Source organism: Pezoporus flaviventris, unplaced genomic scaffold (genome assembly GCF_033815535.1).
Source record: "Pezoporus flaviventris isolate CSIRO_AGI_PZ_B2104156 unplaced genomic scaffold, CSIRO_AGI_Pfla_v1 ptg000045l, whole genome shotgun sequence".
NCBI lineage: Eukaryota > Metazoa > Chordata > Aves > Psittaciformes > Psittacidae > Pezoporus > Pezoporus flaviventris.
In genome coordinates, this window is record NW_026892593.1 from 3,279,035 (window position 1) to 3,300,167 (window position 21,133).

Consider the following 21,133-nt stretch of genomic DNA (forward strand, 5'->3'; position numbering starts at 1 on the left):
CTAATGCTCTATTCAAACACACTCTCAGCTCTTTTTCCTATCAGGGTGGCATTAAGAGAGGTGAGTGGAGGCAAAGCAAATTCATAAACCCATCAAACTGCTGTTATTTACTTAGATAAAATCACCTGAAGCAGGCTGGGCACAGAGAGGAACAGATATTTTGCTTATGGATCAAACTTATGACATGAATTCTCACCTAAATCACTTTCTCAGCTTTGGAATAACTATTTGTTGAATTGAAATAACTAGATACTGAAATCACTGAATGAAATAAAAATCAACAAAATCTCTCTGAATTTGACAGATAACTGACAAATTTTGCTTGTTTCTCAAAAAAACTGGTTCCAACCTCTTATCCAGTAAATTTCAGCAGGTCACAAAGGGAGGAAGCCTTAAGGTGCTTAGATCAGGGGATAAGGGAGCTTAAGTCAGACTGAATATTTCATTATAGCTAAACTACACATTTATTTTAAACTTAGTTGTAAATAAGATTTTTCCACATTATTTTTGTGTATTTCTAATCCAGTTTAAATTAATGTTTCAATCTACACAATATATATATTCAACAAAATACTTAAAGATGATGTTAAAACTCACAAACCAAGGCACTCCATCCTGTAGCCAGTCTTTGCCAATCCTGAATTTGCAGTTATCATTTAAGTCTTACAACCCCAATAGAGAATCTAAAGCACACTCATCCTGAGCTCCTCCTGGATAAGACTCGCTCCTGTATCAACACTGGCAGGATGCTTATACAAAAGACAGTAACATGGTGGCTGCTTCCATACCTCCTTGAGCTACCAGTTAAACAGCAGAGTGGTGGTAAAGCAGTGCTGCTTTATCACACACCAGGCACCCAGAGCAGGATCAGGTTCATGTCAGACTTACATCCTGCAGAAAGCCTTCAGGCTCTGCTCATCTGCATTATTCTTCCCTGGAGAAGCAGGAAATGATCCTTCAAGAGCCACATCACACAAGAGCTAAAGTCTTCCTTTTCTTCCTCCTACAGCACAGCTACCTACTTTTGGGTGATGGCTGCTGCAGATACAGCATGCCTCCTTCCTGCCTACCTTCTATCCTTGCTTTTACTGGCAACAACAGAAACCACCTGGCTCACTATATCAGATAGCAGAAGCTCTACTCATCACCCTGCAGCAGTTCCCACCGCTTTCCCCCCTCTCCTCTCTTTTCCCACCTCTCTACATCAGCCCTGCTCCAGGGGGCTGGCTTAGCAGTCAGTAAATGCACAGGGGATGCAGGGGGACACAGCTCCAGCATAGGGGGTTTCAGTGTCTAGAGCACAGAGAGGTGGAACCTCAGTGTAATCTTGGCGTGTGTTGACTAGAAAATACAGAGCAAACACTGGATTGTGTGCATCTGTGTACACATAAGAATAACAAGGGGCAAAGATGGTCAAAAAGATAAGGGCTGTAGAAGCTTCCCATGCAAATGCAGGAGTGCCGGGGTACATGGCAAAGGCAAAGATGGGCATTGTACAGTGAGAGCCAGGACAGCAGCACTGCAGCAGAGAAACCTGAGCTGGTTTAATTGGGTCCTTCTCCTTATAAAATAGTTATAAAAAAGAAATGCGAGATTACAGGACCAGCTGAAACTGCTGTGCTAATAAAACACAGGAAACCATTGATCTCGATAAGTCATTTACTAAATGCTTGCAGAGAACTGAGTCTGTAGGGTTAAAATACCTTACTATTTCTCATTAAATTTCTTTACAAGGAACTGTACCTTTTTAAAGTTAAGGACAGCAATGGGAGAGAACCCATTCCCAAATGATTCTGCAGTGATCATGGTTTTGCTGTAATTCTGAAGGCAAAGACACCACAGCTTCTCCTGCATAAATTCAAGGCTGGCCATTTTAGAAAACACAACCTGCCCAAATAACTTAAGACGGTACCACATCATCTCAAAAAACAGGGGTAATATAAGGAGTCCAGTGAAAAACACTCAGAAGCATATACAATTTATCTTCTTTTTTTCACATGAATGACCATGCAACTGAGGTCCCTTTAATCTTAAGCATCACCAACAGATTAACCCATAGCACAGAAAGCCAAAAAGCAGAACAAGAATACAAAAGGAGAGACGGAATTTACTTAACAAGGTCTACAAGAGCTCCTGGCACATTTCTGCCTCAAGAAAAAATAGGAATATTGAAAAGACACTTACCATGAGATTCTGTCAACTTGGGTGGATGCTCACACACCACTCAGCATTGCACATGGTTGCAAAAATTCACTGTCTCTTGAGCTCGCACGCAAACACCCCAAGTTATGAGTTTATGCAAGCTTCTGCCAGAACCAGACGTTCTCCTTTATTTCCACAGCTGCTGAAAAGCATTATCGCATCCATACTCTATCACGTCCAAATTTTCCTGGCTTTTGAGATGATCCACGCTTCCTATTTAAAGCTCGAGCTGGAATGGATGTTTAACTCATTTCAGAAGGAGTCTGGTTATACAGATCCCTTTATGAAAAATTTAAATTGTTTGGCTAAGAAGCAGTGTCTTTTTTACCCCAAGATGCTTCTTCCGCAGCAGTTAAGTCAATAACATGAAACAAAACCAGGGCAAGGAACCAAAGTGTTTTGTAACTAACAGAGAAGAGGGGTTTGGTTTGTTTTCATACAGTTCAAACACAAGAAATTTCATGACTTAAGTAAAAGGAGTGCAAAAGGGTTTGGAGAAGGAAGGTTTCCATTAAGCAGATCCGAACTGGTTCTGCAGTAATTTGAGCTCCATATGAGCTCACTTTTTGCTGTGCCGCAGTTAGGAAAGAAGCAAAAACTTCACATAACACAGGAGGGAGCTGATGACAGATGAGAGGGCAAGAGGCAATGCAGGGGCCATCTCTGAAATAATGACTAGCACTACATTACAGCCTGACATGAGAGAGCCTTTTTAAAGCTGCAAACGTAAACAACACTTAAAAGGGAAGTTAATATGAGTGGTGAACCAGGAAATGAAAAAAATGGGCTGGAAGAAAATGATGGATTTCCCTGTGCTCCAAGGAGCCACCCTGGGAAGTCCTGGCTCTCAACTTCATGGTCAGAGAATCCCATTCCATGGTCACCAGGGCTCTCCGTCTGTAGGGACTGGGATTTCAGGATGATGTTTTCTTTCTCCCACCTTTTGCTGGCTATCATGAGAGGCTGCTATCAGCTGTGGCAAACTTCCCTCTGTAAGAAGCTGTAAGGCCACTCAGGATGGTCATTGTGCTGTGAGCCTCAACTGCTTCAGGGCTCTGACAGAGACACCCTGGCTTGGGGAGATGTCCTCCACCTGCTTTTAAGTCAGCTCTGATTCACAGCAACATAAACATTGTGATGCTGAAGAGCAGCAGCAAAATGCTTTCTTGCAACAACAGTGCCAACACCACCACTGACAGCATCTGCATTTACAGGAAACAGGCAACCAAGGAGCGGCCAGCTCATTAGTGGGTTCATCCCTGCTGCCTGAAGCTCACCCTTGCTGCCAGCACCCACATTGCACGAGGGCAACGTGGTTCCTCAGTAGGTGATGCAAGTAAACCTTTGGAGAGGGGCCCCATCATCAGTCCACAGGAGGACGATGGAGGGGAAAAGAATCACACAAACCTGCAGATGAAAGGCGTCCCAGCTCACATCCGGTGCCAGGGCTGCACTTGGAGTTCAGCGCTAATGCTGCTCCTAGGCTCTGCCCTTGCGGGGTACCAGGGGGCACCGCTGGGCTCTGGAGGGACATAGTGATATGTGGTTTGCCTGATGGGGATCTGACAAGACCCCGCTTCATCTCAGGCAGCACAGCAAATCTCCCTTCTGACAGCTTAATGTTTCACAGAATCAGCTCAGTGTTAAACCTCATTGGCTGAGCCTGAGGATTAGAGATAAAAACTGGGAGATTCGGGAACAAAAATAAAAGCAAGGTGGTTAGAATGGTTGTTTCCTTCCTTATTAGTCATCACCATAACTGTGCCTAAAGGACAACCACTTGCAGGCAGCACTGCTACTGATTCAGCCCCTTCTGGAGAGGCAGGCAGGCCACTACTGGTCTCCAGCATAAAAAGTGGAGAACTAAGTAAAACCTTGCATAGGTTTAGGGTGAGGAAGTTCATTCCTCCAGCCACCATCAGCTGCCCAGTACCTTCTCAGACAGTTTAAATCTGACTTACTAGGTTGAGCATCATTTGCAGAAAGACCTCTCATCAACAGGAACTGGGTTAATGGTATGGGAGGAAGCAAGGCACAGGCTTTGCTGAACAGGAATTTTCCGGTCCAAGGAGGTGGCATCCTGCAGTAAATTGAGGCAACCCTGGACAGACCTTATAAGCAAAGTCAACAGGAGTCTTGCTGCAGGATCCATACTTTTTGTATATAGAAAGGTGATTTTAAATGGTTTGATGAAGGCGACTCTTTAGGACACGCAAATATAAGGAACCACAACCTGCATCACCAAGATTTCTTTGCACATAGAGACTTGCCAGCCAATTCATCTTTAGCTTCACTGCAGGATGACAACGTAAATGGAAACAGAAGTATTTCTGATAACAGCAAATAATGGCTTAGGAGAGTTGCTCTGATTTTTATTTATTACATGGGCAAGAGGCCAGACAGAGCATTTAGTTAATTAAAGTTTTATTGATAGTAGTAAGTGGTAAATTTCTGATATCCTTTATTTTTCCCCTCCTCTGTAGAATGTGGTCCTCAGCCTTCCTGACAGGAAAGACCCTTGCCTAGGCTGATAAGGGGAAATGCTGCATTAAAAAAGGCAAGTTCTGAATAAAAACCCCAAAGGGCAGGAAGGAGGAAAAGAAATAATGAGATCCTGATACTCTGCAAGTTGGCCAAATATGTCAACCATTGTTATATTTGTTTTTCATAAGTTACTCACCAGGCATGTTCATGCACTGGGATGCATACCAGATACAACATGTGGTTATTGGCCAACAGAGATAATACAGTTATAACACAAGCTCAGGTCTGCGGCAGCTTTCGTTAATAGGTATTTCCTATGGAAGCGAAGATTGGTCCTACATGATGTGACAGGCCACTGATACAAAGAAATTGCTTTATAATATGGTCTTTGACTGTGGAAAAGAAACAATGCCCCCCCCACCCCCCCTCCCCCAAAATCAGCCAACATATATTCACTGTGGGCTTATGAGTTTCATACCAGTGTGTCCAAGTGTCCACTTCACATAAAGCCACGTTTGATCTTTCTGTGATACAACCCACCCAGAAGTATGCTGAATTCAGTGGTTAGTCTTCCAGCTCCAAGGCCTGAAGCCCATTTACAAATACATAACAATTAGAAAGAACACGAGTTTCTACCCTCATTTTCAAGACTTTGCAATGCACATCTTGCTGAATTATGGGAATAACTCAGTCAGTTACAAAGCAATAAATTAACATTACGCCTTTAGATTTGTAACCAAATGAGGGGACTGAAACACAGAGGGTTTTTTTCCCCTGTCTTCAGCTTTACAGAGTTCTGACGTTGCTCATTGATCAGAAGTTAGCGAGAATAAAAATGTATTTACTGTGCTCCATCTCAGCTACACACCAAATGACAGTTAACAAGAGCTAAAGGAAATCCGCATGGTTTGCTTAGAATCATAGAATCATAGAATCGTTAGGGTTGGAAAGGACCTTAAGATCATCTAGTTCCAACCCCCTGCCATGGGCAGGGACACCTTACGCTAAATCATATCACCCAAGGCCTCGTCCAACCTGGTCTTGAACACTGCCACAGATGGAGCATTCACAACCTCCCTGGGCAACCTAGCTTGCACAACAGGCTTGCTAAAAAGATAGCTATCATGTTCTAAAGCATTCAAATGTCAAGTAGGAAGAATCTAGGATGCTGTTCTCATGCCCACATCTTACTTAAATCAGTATGGCACTAGCAAAACCAGACTGCAAGAGCCACCACAGGGAGTTTCCTTGGTGCAAAGCTAAGCCGCAAAAACATATCAAGAAAGACTGTTTCACAATCAAGAAACAAATACCGGATGAGGTCAGGTATTTAAGTTAAATGACCTTAGATTTCCTATATGGTAATTTAAATGTGCACTCGTAGCCCTCCTCATAAGTTTTGTCTGGTTTTTAAAGGGTTTGAAGCATTCAAGATGTGAGGCTCCCCTAAATTTCATGTGAACTGGTGGCTGAGTAATGAAAGACTCCAGCCAGGAGTCCAGGCTTATCCCAGTGCTGCTACACCACAGTTACAAGGAGCAGCTCTTGGAAGCACACTGAGAAAATAAAACCCAAAACAAACAAACAAAACCCCCAAATAAACTAAGAATTTGGATCAACAGGAAATGAATTGTCAGGAAAACAAAACCAAGGTTTATGGAAGGCAAAATGGGAGGATCCCCTCGCTGGCTACATGTGGGCTGGATAACAACAGGGGTTTAGCTAGGCAGCATGGAAGAGCTCAAGCTTGTGATGCTGGTGTGAAAGGTTCATGCACGCTTTTCTCGTGCACATCAGCAAGAACATTTGCAGTTTCCGTTTGTAGCAGAAATACATACGGTACAAACAGATACGCCAGATTATTTTGTTGCTGTTGTTATCTCACATCTCATTTACTTTCCAGTCTAGTATTATAGCATGACCCATTTTCTTCCCCGATACAGAGATAAGGGCAAAATTTAAACACCATGATGATGAAAACATCAACTCCAATGTACTTTCCTGCCTGCATTCTTTCTGAAAGTAGATGTCCTGTAGAATACCTCTGGCTTCTGTGGCATATACAAGTAAAAACAAAAACAAACAAACCAAAACAAACAAAAAAGCCCCTAAAGCCAACACTATTCCAGTTTTAAGTACGAAGACCTCTTCTATTAAGAAAAATACACCATCACTGTGATAAACATGATTAAAACTTTTGATTCTTGCACGAATCACTTTCAGACATTTTACAGACTTCCTGTAATAACTGACAGCCACAATCTGAAGCATCTTTCACTTCAGAAAAAGCAAAAAGAAACAATCTTTAATGAATTGTCTTATATGGGATAATGCTGCAATGAGAATAAACCCAGTTTAATCCCAGGCCATTTACTCAGATGAGGAAAAGCTGTCTCACTGAAAGTCTTTCCAGTTACTGCGTTCTTTGCTTTTACTTCTCTTGCTTATTTTGCTCATGCTTAGAGGGGAATCAGGCACAGACCCAGCTGCAGTTCATCATCGTCATCATTTGGCTGTGGAAGATACATACACGCTTGTACTGAGTCACAGAGCTTTGCTCTGTGCTATGAAAAGCAACACATGGAGTCCAGAATGCTGCTGGGAGGACAGAAGGTCTGGTGCCACCAGGAGTTAAAGCTGCAAGACAGCTTGCTTTTCTTTAGTGCACATATGTGTACACCTTAGCCAGATTTCAGCTGAGAGCCTTTACCTTCTGAAGTCAGGATTTCAGCTTCAAAACAGCTGGTTCTGGATAAGACGCTCTTAGCAAACACTACTCAGATGAAGGGGAGAGGAATTACACTATTGTACATTTGAGCTTTGCACAAGAGACACAGAAAATACACACATCAGAAAAGAAACAATTCACAGTAAAGACTAAATTAAGGGAGTTGAGAGAAAGACAACAGAAAAATCTGACCCCCTTACATTGAATAGTATGTGAATACTTCCACTCCAATGCCAATCCAACCCTGTAAACTCCAAGCCCTAGATTCAATTATAAATCCCAGGCAAAGATAAAGAAAGCCCTTTAAAAAGGCTCATCTACTCCCCTTCCATTAAGGACTCTGAAGTAATAACACTTAGATCTAGTCTAGGCTTTCCATGTCCCAAACTTTAACAATTGAAGCTTTTAAACTTCCATTCACCTGCTCTTCATTCAATAATTGGTTTACAGAAAGACATTTAAAATGTCTTAAAAAAATCACCACAACTCGTTGTAGGACCTTTTGATTCTCCAGAATGTACTATCTCATATTTACTTCAGGTTTTCCATCGGTCACATTCAAATGAATCACAAGCACCAGAGCAAACAAGGCATTTAAGGAATCCAATTTAAACATCTAGTACAGAAAACTAAGAGAAGTTTGCTTTGCTTTCTAACTTAGTATGTTTAAAGCTAAAAAATTATAAATAAAAGTCTGATACTGCCTCAGCTTGTACAGAAACACCATATAGATATATATGACCTCGCTATCTCTTAATTTTCATGGATGACAGGAAGGCATTGACTGAAAACTGCAATTAACTGAATTCTTTCCAAATGCATCTCTAGAAAAATGCAGGGGATGCGTGGGAATCCCAAAGCCTGTTACAGACCACACTGTTACCCCAGAATGCGCAAGTACTGAAGTGCTATGGTAACCCCTGAATACTATCACCCCTCTAGCAAGTGAGTGTTGTGCTTCAAGATACATCATCCTTTACATTAACAAAATAAAGGTCATGGCTCTTGTGATCCGGAGAGCTCACCAGATACAAAACAAGAAATTTTTATTCTAAACCTAGCCCAAATTGTAATGAAGATTAACATTTGACCAGGTGAGGGTGGTGAGGCACTAGAACAGGTTGTCCAGAGAGGTGGTAAATGCTCCATCCCTGGCAGTGTTCAAGGTCAGGCTGGACAGAGCCTTGGGTGAGGCATCCCTGCCCATGGAACCGGATGATCTTAAGGTCTTTTCTAAACCAAGCCATCCTGTGATTCTATGACAGAGGGAAAACAGCAATTTAATGAAGCCACAGTTAATGACATCCCATAAGCCAGTGCCAATCACTTGTCTTTGAGTCAGCTGCATTTCTACATTTAGTACGACTGCTCTGAGTGACTCACAGCAATAATCTATCTGGGAAATAAGTAAAGGAAATCTCCAGCATGATTGTTTTGCAGCTTTTGAGATGAAGCCTAATTTGCTGTGTGCTCCTCAGCTGAACTTTGATTATTGGAAAATCTAATTTGAATTCTAATTTGTCTTTAGGAATTTTCTCAGTAGCAACAAAGTTAATGGTAGTGCAAGACACACAAAATTGGCAAGCAAGGTAATGATCATGGTCTAACCAGATCCTGTTTTCAGTAAGAAGCAGCATTTTAGGCTACCTACTTGCCTAAAGTAGAAGATTTCTATAAAGGGAAGATGATTTCTATACTGGGGTCATGAATTTATGCTTGAAATATAAAGTTTATATTATCTCTTCATTAGGTTTCCATTTGCGACGTCCTCAGATCAAATTGTAACCACGCACTAATCAGTTGTAGCTGTAGGCAAGTCAATTCAGCCTTTGTTTCTCAATCTGTAAAAGGACAATAATAAATATTTATCTACTCGAAATAGACATTGGAAGGATTTGTTTACCCTGACAGTTTGTTTTTCAAATACACAATATAAAATTTGAAGCAGGAATTACCTAGTTTAAACACATTCACTGGAAAGATTGTAGGTCCTTGTAAATGGCTTGTTGAGCTTTCATATCCTTTCATTCCTGAGGGATACTGTTTCCTACAGTACCATAGAATCATAGAATGGTTAGGGTTGGAAAGGACCTTACGATCATCCACTTCCAACCCTCCTGCCATGGTCCTGCTGGTCACACTCCTTTTGATGCAGCCCAGGATACGGTTGGCTTTCTGGGCTACAAGCGCACACTGAAGCTGGCTCATGTTCATTTTCTCATTGATGAGCACCCCCAAGTCCTTCTCCGCAGGGCTGCTCTGAATCTCTTCTCTGCCCAACCTGTAGCTGTGCCTGGGATTGCTCCTGCCCAGCTGTAGGACCTTGCACTTTGCATGGTTAAACTTCATGAGGTTGGCATCAGCCCACCTCACAAGCGTGTCAAGGTCCCTCTGGATGCCATTCCTTCCCTCCAGCAATCGAACCACACAGCTTGGTGTCATCGGCAAACTTGCTGAGGGCGCACTCAATCCCACTGTCCATGTCAGCGACAAAGATGTTGAACAAGACCGGTCCCAACACCGATCCCTGAGGGACACCACTTGTTACTGGTCTCCAGCTGGACACTGAGCCATTGACCACAACTCTTTGTGAGCGGCCATCCAGACGGTTCTTTATCCACCGAGTGGTCCATCCATCAAATTGATGTCTCTCCAAGGATGTCATGTGGGACAGTGTCGAACGCTTTACACAAGTCCGGGTAGATGACATCAACAGTTCTACCCCTGTCCATCAGTTCTGTAGCCCCATCATAGAAGGCTACCAAATTGGTCAGGCAGGATTTCCCCTTAGTGAAGCCATGCTGGCTGTCACCAAGCACCTTGTTGTTTTTCATGTGCCTTAGCATGCCTTCCAGGAGAATCTGCTCCAAGATTTTGCCAGGCACAGAGGTGAGACTGACTGGTCTGTAACTCCCCAGGTCATCCATTTTCTCCTTCTTGAAAATGGGGGTTATATTTCCCTTTTTCCAGTCATTGGGAACTTCACCTGACTGCCATAATTTCTCAAATATGATGGCCAGCGGCTTCGCAACTTCATTCACCCGCTCCTTCAGGACCCGCGGATGGATCTCATCAGGACCCGAGGACTTGTGCACGTTCAGATATTTAAGATGGTCTCGAACCAGATCCTCTCCTAGAGTGGGCCCAAGGTCTTCATTCTCACAGTCCCTGCGTCTGCCTTCCAAGACTTGGGATGGTGTGGTCAGAGCCTTTGCCAGTGAAGACTGAGGCAAAGAAGTCATTCAGAACCTCAGCCTTCTCCAAATCCTGTGTAGCCAGTTCTCCCGAGAGCTTCCTGAGGGGGCCTACGTTCTCCCTAGTCTGTTTTTATTTGCTATGTACTTGTAGAATCCCTTCCTGTTATCCTTAATACCCCTAGCCAAGTTTAATTCTAACTGGGCCTTAGCTTTCCTAACCTGGTCCCTAGCTTCCCGGACAACATCCCTGTACTCTTCACAGGCCACCTGTCCTTGCTTCCACTTATTATAAGCCTCTTTTTTCATTTGAATTTTCCTCAGGAGCTCCTTATCCATCCAAGGAGGTCTCCTGGCCCTCCTGCTGAGCTTCCTTCTAGTTGGGATGCAACAATCCTGAGCTTGTAGCAGGTGATCCTTGAATATCAACCAACAGTTTTGGGCCCTCTGCCCTCTAGGGCTATATCCCATGGAACCTTACTAAGCAGGTTCCTGAAGAGGCTAAAGTCTGCTCTTTTGAAGTCCAGGGCAGTGAGCTTGTGCACACTCTTCTCACTGTCCTGAGAATCTCAAATTCGACCATCTCGTGATCGCTGCATTCAAGGCTGCCCTGGAGCGTCACATTTCCAACGAGCCCTTCCCTGTTGGTGAGCACGAGGTCAAGCATGGCACCTCTCCTTGTCGGCTCCTCTATTACTTGCAGAAGGAAGTTGTCTTCCACACAGTCGAGGAGCCTCCTGGATTGCTTGTGCCAGGCTGTACCATCCTTCCAACAGATGTCAGGGTGGTTGAAGTCACCAATGAGAACAAGGACCTGTAAGCATGAGGCTTTTCCTATCTGTCTATGGAGTGCTTCATCTGCAGGTTCTCCTTGATCAGGTGGTCTGTAACAGATCCCCACAGTAATGTCTCCCATAGCTATATTCCCTTTAACCCTGACCCACAAACTCTGTTGACTGCTCACCTGTCCCCAGACAGAGTTCCATACTCTCCAGCCTATCCCTAACATAAAGGGCAACTCCCCCTCCCTGCCTGCCAGGCCTGCCTTTTCTAAAAAGCTCAGCCTTTTCCTGACAAATGCTGCCGGTAGTCATCCCATGCTAGCAACACCATGACAGCTTCAAGGAAAGGAAGAACTACTTTGCCATAGGAAATCATGGCAGTGGATTAGGAAAAGACCAGATACCTAAATTACAAGTTGAGCAGAAAAGTTAGCTACTTGGGTACCCATATGGCCCACTGCTACAGGATCAAAGAAGCGCAGCAGTGTTTAAATACTCTCACTTCTTTTGAAGTTCTTAACCTGCTTATGCTGCCCTTTAGCGATATTTATACTTTCCAGCTAGTTAAGACCTATTTGTTCCTCTTTAAAAACACTAAAAAGTCATCTCCTTAACCTTGTTACCTGTTTCAAAGTAAATAATAGGATTAACAGATCCAAGACAACATGTTCCAGTAGCGAAATGTAATCCATTCGCCAGCTTCAGTTCGCCAGCTTCAGTCAAAAACATTACAGGAAGGAGAAGCACTTTACATAGTGAATCTCATTTTCAAAGCGAAAAGGACTTAGTTAGACCCATACTTCTTGTTAGAAAGTTTCTGCAACTGATGTCACTTTTATTGTGACATTTTACAGCAGACAACTCTGCGGGGACAGTTCGAAATGAAGAGTCAGAGAACAGCCTGGTCAGTGATGCTGGTGCAGCTTTTAAAGGAACTGGGCGAAGAACTTCAAAAGAGGGGAGAGTATTTAAACATATTTGCACACATTTGAAGGTCTGCTCAGCAACTCATCCTGCCAGGAAGAAGAAAATTTCCTTTGGCTCAAACTAAACTCCTTGCTCTTCAGAGGTACTAAACTATAAAGCTTTTGCTCTATGCGCATATTAACATGCAAAGCAACTCAAGATCATCCATACTGATGCCATCCTTAAGTGCTCTGCTCATCTAGAAGTGCACTTCACCCATCTGACAGCATGAACTCCAGCTCCCCTGAAATCTTTTCAGCTTGTTTAGAAGCATCCACCACAGGCATTGGCCTAAATTAAGAGTGCTGTTATGCACACATGAACGGTTTCGACCCACTTCTTGTCACATCGTCTTGACTACTCAGAGCTGTGAACTCTGTTTTATTACTAGCACCAGAACAAAAGCCTGTGTATATATATGAGGTCTTACAAATGCCCATTCACTGTACAGGCAAGCAGTGAAAAGAATTGTTCTATTATTTCCCATCATCATCCTTCTCTCACCAGCCCACCAGAAGACCCACTGAATGCCATTGCTATTGAGATACCTTTGACAGGCAGTATTTGGCTCCCATTCAGAGCAGGCACCACTGGGTGAGTTTCCTTAGCACCAGGGGGCACAAGCATGGAGAACTGAATGTCCTTCCAAGACAGACAAGAGAACTCTTAATATTCAAGTAAGCAAAAGCAGCTTAACGTAGGTTTTCCTCTAGACAATAACGAGCAGTTTCATGACTCAGTTTTGCCTCCCTTAAATATATTATACTGCAAAGCAGGAGGACTGCATCAACCACAGTCAAACATGAGGGCAGTTTCTCCTCCAAAGCATTTGTACGTTTTGGCTCTCCAGCTTACTGGAGTGGTCAATAATTTGTGGGTACCAGGGAAAAAATAAGACCCATCTCACCACAACAAGCAGCAAGGTTGCTGTCCAGGACATTAAAGCATCCCTTACAGAGAGAGCACGTTTCATGATTCATCACTGTAAAAATAGTTCTCTACAGGACTCTAATGCAGCTCATAAAGAGGGTCAGCAATTGTAAGAAGTTAAGATTTGCAAGAGGACAGAAGAGAGGTTTTGCAGTTCATCCTGCAGGCACACACACTGCCCGAGACTACAGTATAAATGTGAAAATAAATTGATCTCATCCCACTGTTCCTAAATGACTGTGCTGTTCCGCTCTTTGAAGAGTGGCACGTAATTGCACAAAAGGCAACCTTTACAGGAATCTTTACAAATGTAAGCAAATTCAGGAGGTTTGCTTCTAGAATAAAGTTAAATAAGGCAAAGGTTATTGCACTCATCATGAAACTAGGACCCTTTTTCCATCTAAAACAAGCTGATGACCTGCTGAAGACTCAATTAACTCCAAGCCAGACTTAGATCTATAACAGAAAGCAAACTGCACCAAGTCGCCACAAAGCCTGCCCTTTCAGCTATAGACCCATCAATTATAGCAACTACCGATTTCAAACGTTCTTTTAAAACATGATACAGATCAATGGACACAGAACTGCACATAACTGATCCAAAAAATCTTTGTGCCTTATTCTTTCTTAGACACAACTTGGAAATGCTGCTCGAGTTTCACCTGCACGTTTCCTACCCTTCACTGCGCAAAATTTGCAGCATTGGCCTGAACACAGGAAGTAGGCTGCTGTTTTGAAACTGAAGTTAAAACTGTGACAGACTTTGCAACTGTAACAGTCAACCACCAAACACAGTGCTGTAACGAAAAACCTTACTGCAAACTTCAGTTTTCTCAGTGTGATGAAATACAAAGGTGGGAGGCATCCTCTGGAATTTATGAGTTAGAAAGGGGAAGAAAAGACCACATCCTTTTCTTGCAGTCCTCCCTGCTCACATAATCCCTGTAATCCAGGGATTACAGCAAGAGAGTTGCCACATACAGTCCTTCGCACCCACACCCTCAAGTGGAAGAGCAGCCGAGCAACAACAGCAGTTCTGTGGGTGCACCCATCAGAAATAAGAGACCCAGAAGTACAAGTGTGGCCTCTCAGGGTGAGGATCTGCACTCGAATTATCTCATGCAGCTGCTGGGGTCACACAAAGGCAGTCTTAGTCCTGCCAGGACCCTCCTGGCTCTGCAAAGCCTTCTCTTCCCTTCTGCTGACACCTGCTTGTATGCAACTGTGCAAGGAGCCAGATGAAGGACCTCCCAGAGGTCCAGCCAGAAACCCATGTGTAAAACAGCACACACTGTTTAAAGGCAGGTGTAGAAAGGAGAAGAAAAACATCCCTTCCTGTTTTTCCTCTCCTGTGTACACTGAATGTCTTTCTAAGCACTTATCGCAAAACCCTGACGTTTGGACTGTGCCTCTTCTACTCTGTGCAGGGTGAAATTTTCTCATTTCAACACCAGCCACTACTTCAGGAAACGTAAGTTCAAGTTCTTGCACCACTGTGTAGTCATGGATGACCCATTTACTTTGTGGTGGTTTTAATCCTCACCTGCAAAGGAAAGGGGTCTTCCCCACAGTGAGAAGCTGCAACACCTTTCTACTTCCATAGAGTGTTGAGAGGATTAGTAAGAATGAAGCACACACAGACATATGCAAGATCTGGAAAGAGGAAATATCACTGAGAAATGCAATCCTAGACAGATAATTGAACTTCCTCCTACAAAATATTTCTCCTGTCAAATCTGCAGCTCTATGTTCAGGTTAGCAAGTGACCAATTCCCTTTCCACAGCTGGATCCTTCCACTGTCTGATGTTAAAATTAAACATCAAAACACCAATTTACGTACTCTTTTAAGTAAATACAGAAGAGTTGCAGGCTCTTTGCAACATCATGTTAAGCAGCAAACCACACTGCCACTGAGCACATAAGGTCTGGCCAAACCAGAACAAACTTTAGACTAATCATTGAATTAAAGAAGCATTAAGCACATTTTTTCCCATTCAGAGTTGCATGTGTCTTGCTCTTCGATACGTGCTTTTTCCAAAAGCATCAGAAGGGTATCAGCTGTCAGTTGTGTCTAACATGCTTTTTTTGTGCACTTATGAAATGCAGATAGAGCCAAAGTTGTACAGCACAAAGATGTCAGAAACAAAAATGTCTCAGCAGAGATGCTGCAAAACTGAGCAGTGAAGCTTGCTCTCTTTAAAGCTCCCACAGTGTCAGAACAGTCTTAGAGTTGGCCATGTGTATGTAACACTGATAACTGCCTACAAAAAAAAAAATAACAGTTTTATTCAAGAAAATCTTTGGTTTTGAAACTTTTATGGAGCCAAAGTTCTGTTGAAGAAGATTACTAGTTAAACAGTTCCATTCTTTTTCTCACATATTAAACAAGAATATTTCTTCTATGTTTCCCCATTTTTAATTCTACTCCTATTTTCAGGTGATTTTCCCGTCCTTACTAATGTTATGAAGCGGGTTGTCAAAAAGAGTTGTTTCTCAGCATCCGGAGTACAGCAAAATGTAAAAACCAAGTGACTCCCCACCTCCATCCCAGCAACTGTCTGTCTCAAGCCTGGCTGTTCCACAGCATGACTGTCAGACAATCTGCCACTTCAGCAAAACACACTGACCAGAGCCACCACATAAGTCAGCTTGTAAAGAACCATGTGCAAGAAAGATTTCCCAACTGCAGCTGCCACACAGCTACTCACTTACCTAGTTGTTGTGCAGGGATGGTGTAGGGCTCAGTACAGCAAGACTCGAGACCTTTAAAAGCTCAAGGATGAGCTGGAGTTCAGAGAAACTTCTTAATTTTGAAGAGAGAAAAGAGGTGCTAAGACAGAAAAAGGACGAAGAGAGTAAATAAAGGGGTGTAAGATCAGATGCAGAAAGGAAAAAGGAAGCAGGGAAGTATTTAGAGGATCTGATGAGATGACTCTCCCACCTCTACCTCTTCCTTTTGGGAAGCATCAGCATACCATTTGAGTTAACAATACTTTAATGCTGGAGGCAAAGTAGCAGCATTACTCTTGAGCATTTTGGACTCTGAAAAACAGAAGTGACACTTCACCTGCCAGAATGATCCCTGGCAAAACTCCACGGACATCAGTGGAACTACACCAAGCATGAAATCGGCCCACAGTTGCTTTAAGACAATAAAGGCTTTGTTTTAGGAGATATAGGGATCTTGTGGTTCTTTTTAATAAAGCCCAGCAAACAATTGTTTATTGTCCCCGAGCAAATATCGCTGGCAATAAGCAACCAGCTATCACATAGTACGTACTCTCTGTCCCTATATTGCTAGGAAAACAACCATCAATAAAGTAAGAGATTCCTAGTGTTCTGTTCACAACACAGCGAGATTAAAGACAGTTTAAAACCCCCTCAAATTACCTAGAAGATCCCCAAGCAATTATTGCCATTTTTTTAACAACATTCTTCCATTCTCCCACTTCTGTGCCAAGCCAAAGTTAAATATCCTCACTGGTGCCACAGGACTTAGTACATACACATATACGTACCACAATGCAAAACAGCAACGCTGCCAGCGTTACTCAACAGTACTCCCACCACAAGATGCACACAGCTCACACAGAAGCATCTTCCCCTCGTTCTGCTGCATTTTTGTTTGACTACGCAGAATTCTCCACAAAACCCAGAAAGTTCACAAGTTCCTGCCTCGCTCTTCAGTTTGCTACAAACATGCCCTGAACTTAACAGGACCAAGCTCTGCTCTGATGCCAGCCACAGCCATACTCTGCAGTCGCACAGTATTGATACATGCCAGAACTCATTAAGCTATGAAAAGAAATCCACTGGAAGAAGCAAACAAGTAGTTTTGATACACAGAGCTCCTGCACTGCATCCCTTCCCCTTATGAACCTCCTAAATGGGTTTATCCATGCAGTTACTCTGGCCAGACGCAATGCTTTCCAACCCAACACATAGGAAAACCTGGACATTTGGACTGCCTGAAGGGAAACTCTGACAGACTCGCACTGGGAAGGATGGGAGCACAGGGGGACAGCGCAAGTGCTCACCACACTCCCAGTGTTTACTGCTTCTAAAGATTTGTAAGGCAACATCCACTGTCTACATCAGAAGTTCGACTGCTCTGAACCCTCATTCTACAAGGCAGGACCTATAGGAAACAGAATATATCTATTTCTTATTTTCCACCTCTTCTTCCCATCCAACACCACACACCCCGGCTCCAACCCCCAAAGTCACCAGAGAATAAGTAAGTTTGCCCTCCGGGAAGCAGAAAGGCCCCGCCGGTTCCTCAGCCCCAGCCAACTCGGGGGGGGGGGGGAGCGGGCTTCGGCGGCCCCCTGGCCGGCGGGACCTGTGACATCCTCGGTGCCCCGCACCCTTTCCGGGCTCCCTTCTACTTCGCTCCCCCCTTCATTATTGCTCTTACAAAGCCACTATCAACTCGCAGGGTTTCCCTTCACGAATGAAGGCGCAGAGCCGGGGCTCTTCCGCCGGACCCCCACAGCCCGGGGGTGCCGCCGCGTCCCGCCCCGCAGCACCCCACAGCGTGAGGAGGGGGTACGGCGATGGGACACCGCCACCACCCGGACCCTCACCGGGAGCCGCCTTCCCTCCCCACCCCGCGGCTGTCCCGTCCCACCCCGCCAGCGCAGCGCCTTTGTGTGAGGAGACACAAAACCTACCTCGCCGGGGCGGCTCTCCCGTGGGGGGACGAGGGCAGGGGGACCCCGAGGCGGGAGCAGGGGAAGAGTGAGCCGGCGCTGCCCGCTCGGTCACTCACTGAGTGTCCGCCAGCGCGGCCCCGCCACACGCGCGGAGCCGGCCCAGCCTCGCCTGAGGGGAGCGGCGGGGCGGGCCAGAGGCGGGCCCGCCGCTGAGTCACCGCCGACCGCCTCCTTTGTTGTCAGGCGTGGAGAGATCCGGGCTGGGGGTGAGGGGGGATGTGCGGAGCATAGAAGCACAGAACGGTTTGGGTTGGAAAGGACCTTAAGATCACCCAGTTCCAACCCTCCTGCCACGGGCAGGGACACCTTCCACTGGAGCAGGTTGCTCCAAGCCCCTGTGTCCAACCCTGTGGCCTTGAACACTGCCAGGGATGGGGCAGCCACAGCTTCTGTGGGCACCCTGTGCCAGTGCCTCAGCACCCTTGCAGTAAAGAACTTCCTTATATCTAATCTAAACTTCTTGTTTCAGTTTGAACTCATCACCCCTTGTCCTGTTACTACAGTCACTGATGAAGAGTCCCTCTCCAGCATCCTGGTAGCTCCCTTCAGACCCTGGAAGCTGCTCTGAGCTGGGGTGCCCACGGGTGCTTCTCAAATGCTGCTGGCCCGGCTCACCTGTAAGAGCCACCTCCCTCTTCATGGAACAGGAATGCCTTCATTTAACCTTCCCTGAGTGGTTTCCTCTCCCTGTTCATGGTCTGGAGCCCTCTCCCTATGGGTATTTCCATCAGTCAACCTGTAAGAATTCAGGCTCCCACTCTGCAAGTGTACCCATCCAAGTAAAAGGACAAGAAATCACAGCCAGACAGCCAAAACATACCTCAGTATGCCCCAGAATCTCTTTGTAGTGAGTACTACGGGATGGAGACATGATGGAGAGCCTGAGACCCAACATGACATGCATAGGCTTTGGGAATGAACCCAAAGAAAAGAAAGACCTTTGAGGATGAAGTATGTGTTTATACATTGGTGTACATACTTGGATTGAATTGATTTACCTAGTCTAGTGGAAGGTGTCCCTTCCCATGGCAGGTGGGTTGGAACTGCATGATCTTAAGGTCCTTTCTAACCCAAACCATTCTCTTATTTCTTCTGTATATTTATCACTAGGATTATGTTGTTATTCTTCAGAGCAGATGACTCAAATCACAGCAAAGTGACAACAGCAGCTTGAGTCATACCAGGGATGGAAAGCTTCAGACTGATTTAAGCTCAGTAACTTGAGGAGCTGAGTAGCCAACATCACTTGTGCTGTAGAGACAGATCCTACCCTTCCCAAAACCACCAGCCCCAGGAAGCCCCTGCAGGAAGGATGTTGGGTGCTCAGCAGGTGGTGCTGTTTCCACCGAATCTCTCCTAAATAACCCGCTGCCCCAGCATGGTAAGGGGGCAGAGTGGGTCGGGAGAAATATGTTTTCTGTGACCATGTTATTTGGTCACAACTGCATTTTACTCATGACAAGGGCCGACATCTGGAGAGCTGGTATGTACTAAAAGACCGCTCAGGTCTTTGTGTGCAGCTGTTCTTTCATTAGGGAGAAAAAAGGTGAAACCTAAGAAATGGATGAAATCCAGAGCATGGGTGGCCACTGTCAGTTCTGGTTCAATCTGAGTCTTGCCAAACAGCAACATCATCAATCAGAGCTCTCTGTGAACAAATGAAATGTTATAAAATGCTAAATGCTCCTCAAAAAGTCACTTGTAGTGTACCAAGGTGGACACCCATTTGTGTTGTACAAGTTCGCAGTGCCAGCGCTGGTTATGGGCAGCCCCATTCCCCAGGTGCCCCTTCCTTCACAAGAGTGTTGTGAGATATAGTTGTTCTGTATTGTGAAGCCCATGGATACTGTATGGAACAAAACCTAATAAAAATTGATTTTTTTTTTTAATTAAATGCAGTAAAATGATGTGCTTAGGTGAATGAGAGGGTATCAGCATTGAATAGTTCCCTGCTCTGTGAGCAATGCTCCATCTGAAGCATGGGAGGGAGGAATGATATATGACCAAGGAATTGCAAACAGCAAAGAAAGAAAATGAGCTGCAAGGCCAGCTGGAGTGCTGAATTTCCCTATCTTTTGCATTCTTGACCTTACAACCTCTCCATATCATTTCTGTATGTAAGCATTAACCATTTGTATTCTAAAGATGCTTTGTAGTCCTGACCATGTTTTTATCTCTGCCCCCTTAGACACTGCATAGGCGGTTGTCCCTGTTCTGCAATCTGACACGTCACACCAGTGTTTCCCAACCTTTTCTCAGCTCAGACAGCTATTTTGCTGTGATATGTACCTTTTCCCCAACAGATCCTGCACATCCACACCTTTAAATGGAATGTAACACTTCACTGAAGCTACCAAAAATCTCTAGGTGTCTTGCCACAGCTTGTCAAAGGAGCATAGGCATTTTTCATGGTGATAGCTGCTTTGTTCCAGTGTTATATTCAGTTTGAGTGTGTGGTTATGTGGTTGGCCATACTGGATGCAGATATAGCAAAGTCCCTCCCATACATACTATTAACTTGTGCTCCATGAAATGACTGTGAGGCTGTGCAGACTCTAAGCTACTGTGGCTGTATACAGACTTGAAAACTATTGCTGGACACAAGCAATGAAGAAAAAGGTTTGGAAGAGGCAGAAAGTTGAAAGGACTCACCAAGAACACATCTGAGGATCAACGATGGCTGAGATCAACCTGCTTGTTACCATAGCGTCTGAATTCCTCACTCAGTGCCTCATACAAGACAGTGCTTAAATGACAGGTTTGAGTCAAACATCTCACAAGTAATTTAAGCGATAGCTTGTCTCGTCAGGTTGCCTGGTTTTGGTGCAGGAGCTCCCACTCACTGGGGAGACAGTGCAGCACAGCTCCAGTCCAAAGGTGAGGAATTTGACCACTGTCTCGTATGAGTTGTGATGGGGAGTCAGTATTGTCTCCTATCTGTGAGCCACTCAGATTCCTGATACTCACATTCCTTCTTTAAGGCACATCGTATGCTCCTCATGCCTCTTGACCACATGAAAATTACAGTGTTTGGTTCATGTGATAAAGAAATTTGGTCACAGTTGCATTTTACTTATGACAAGCCTGCTTCCTCCAGCACTCTGGGTACTGAAACTCCAGCACTCAAGAAG

At 44.5% G+C, this 21,133-nt stretch overlaps 1 protein-coding gene across 2 annotated transcripts in view; it reads right to left on the minus strand.

Annotated features, from left to right (window-relative positions):
- Window positions 1-18,077, minus strand: part of FAM107B (family with sequence similarity 107 member B) — a 59,424-nt gene extending 41,347 nt beyond the window's left edge. Inside the window, exon 1 of one of the 2 annotated variants that reach the window (XM_061467274.1) lies at window positions 17,961-18,077. The gene's annotated coding sequence lies outside the window, so the exon portion shown is untranslated. Of the gene's footprint in view, window positions 1-15,999; window positions 16,142-17,960 lie in introns of those variants that run through there. The other variant, XM_061467275.1, reaches the window with a different exon arrangement.
- Between the last annotated feature and the right edge of the window lie 3,056 nt (window positions 18,078-21,133).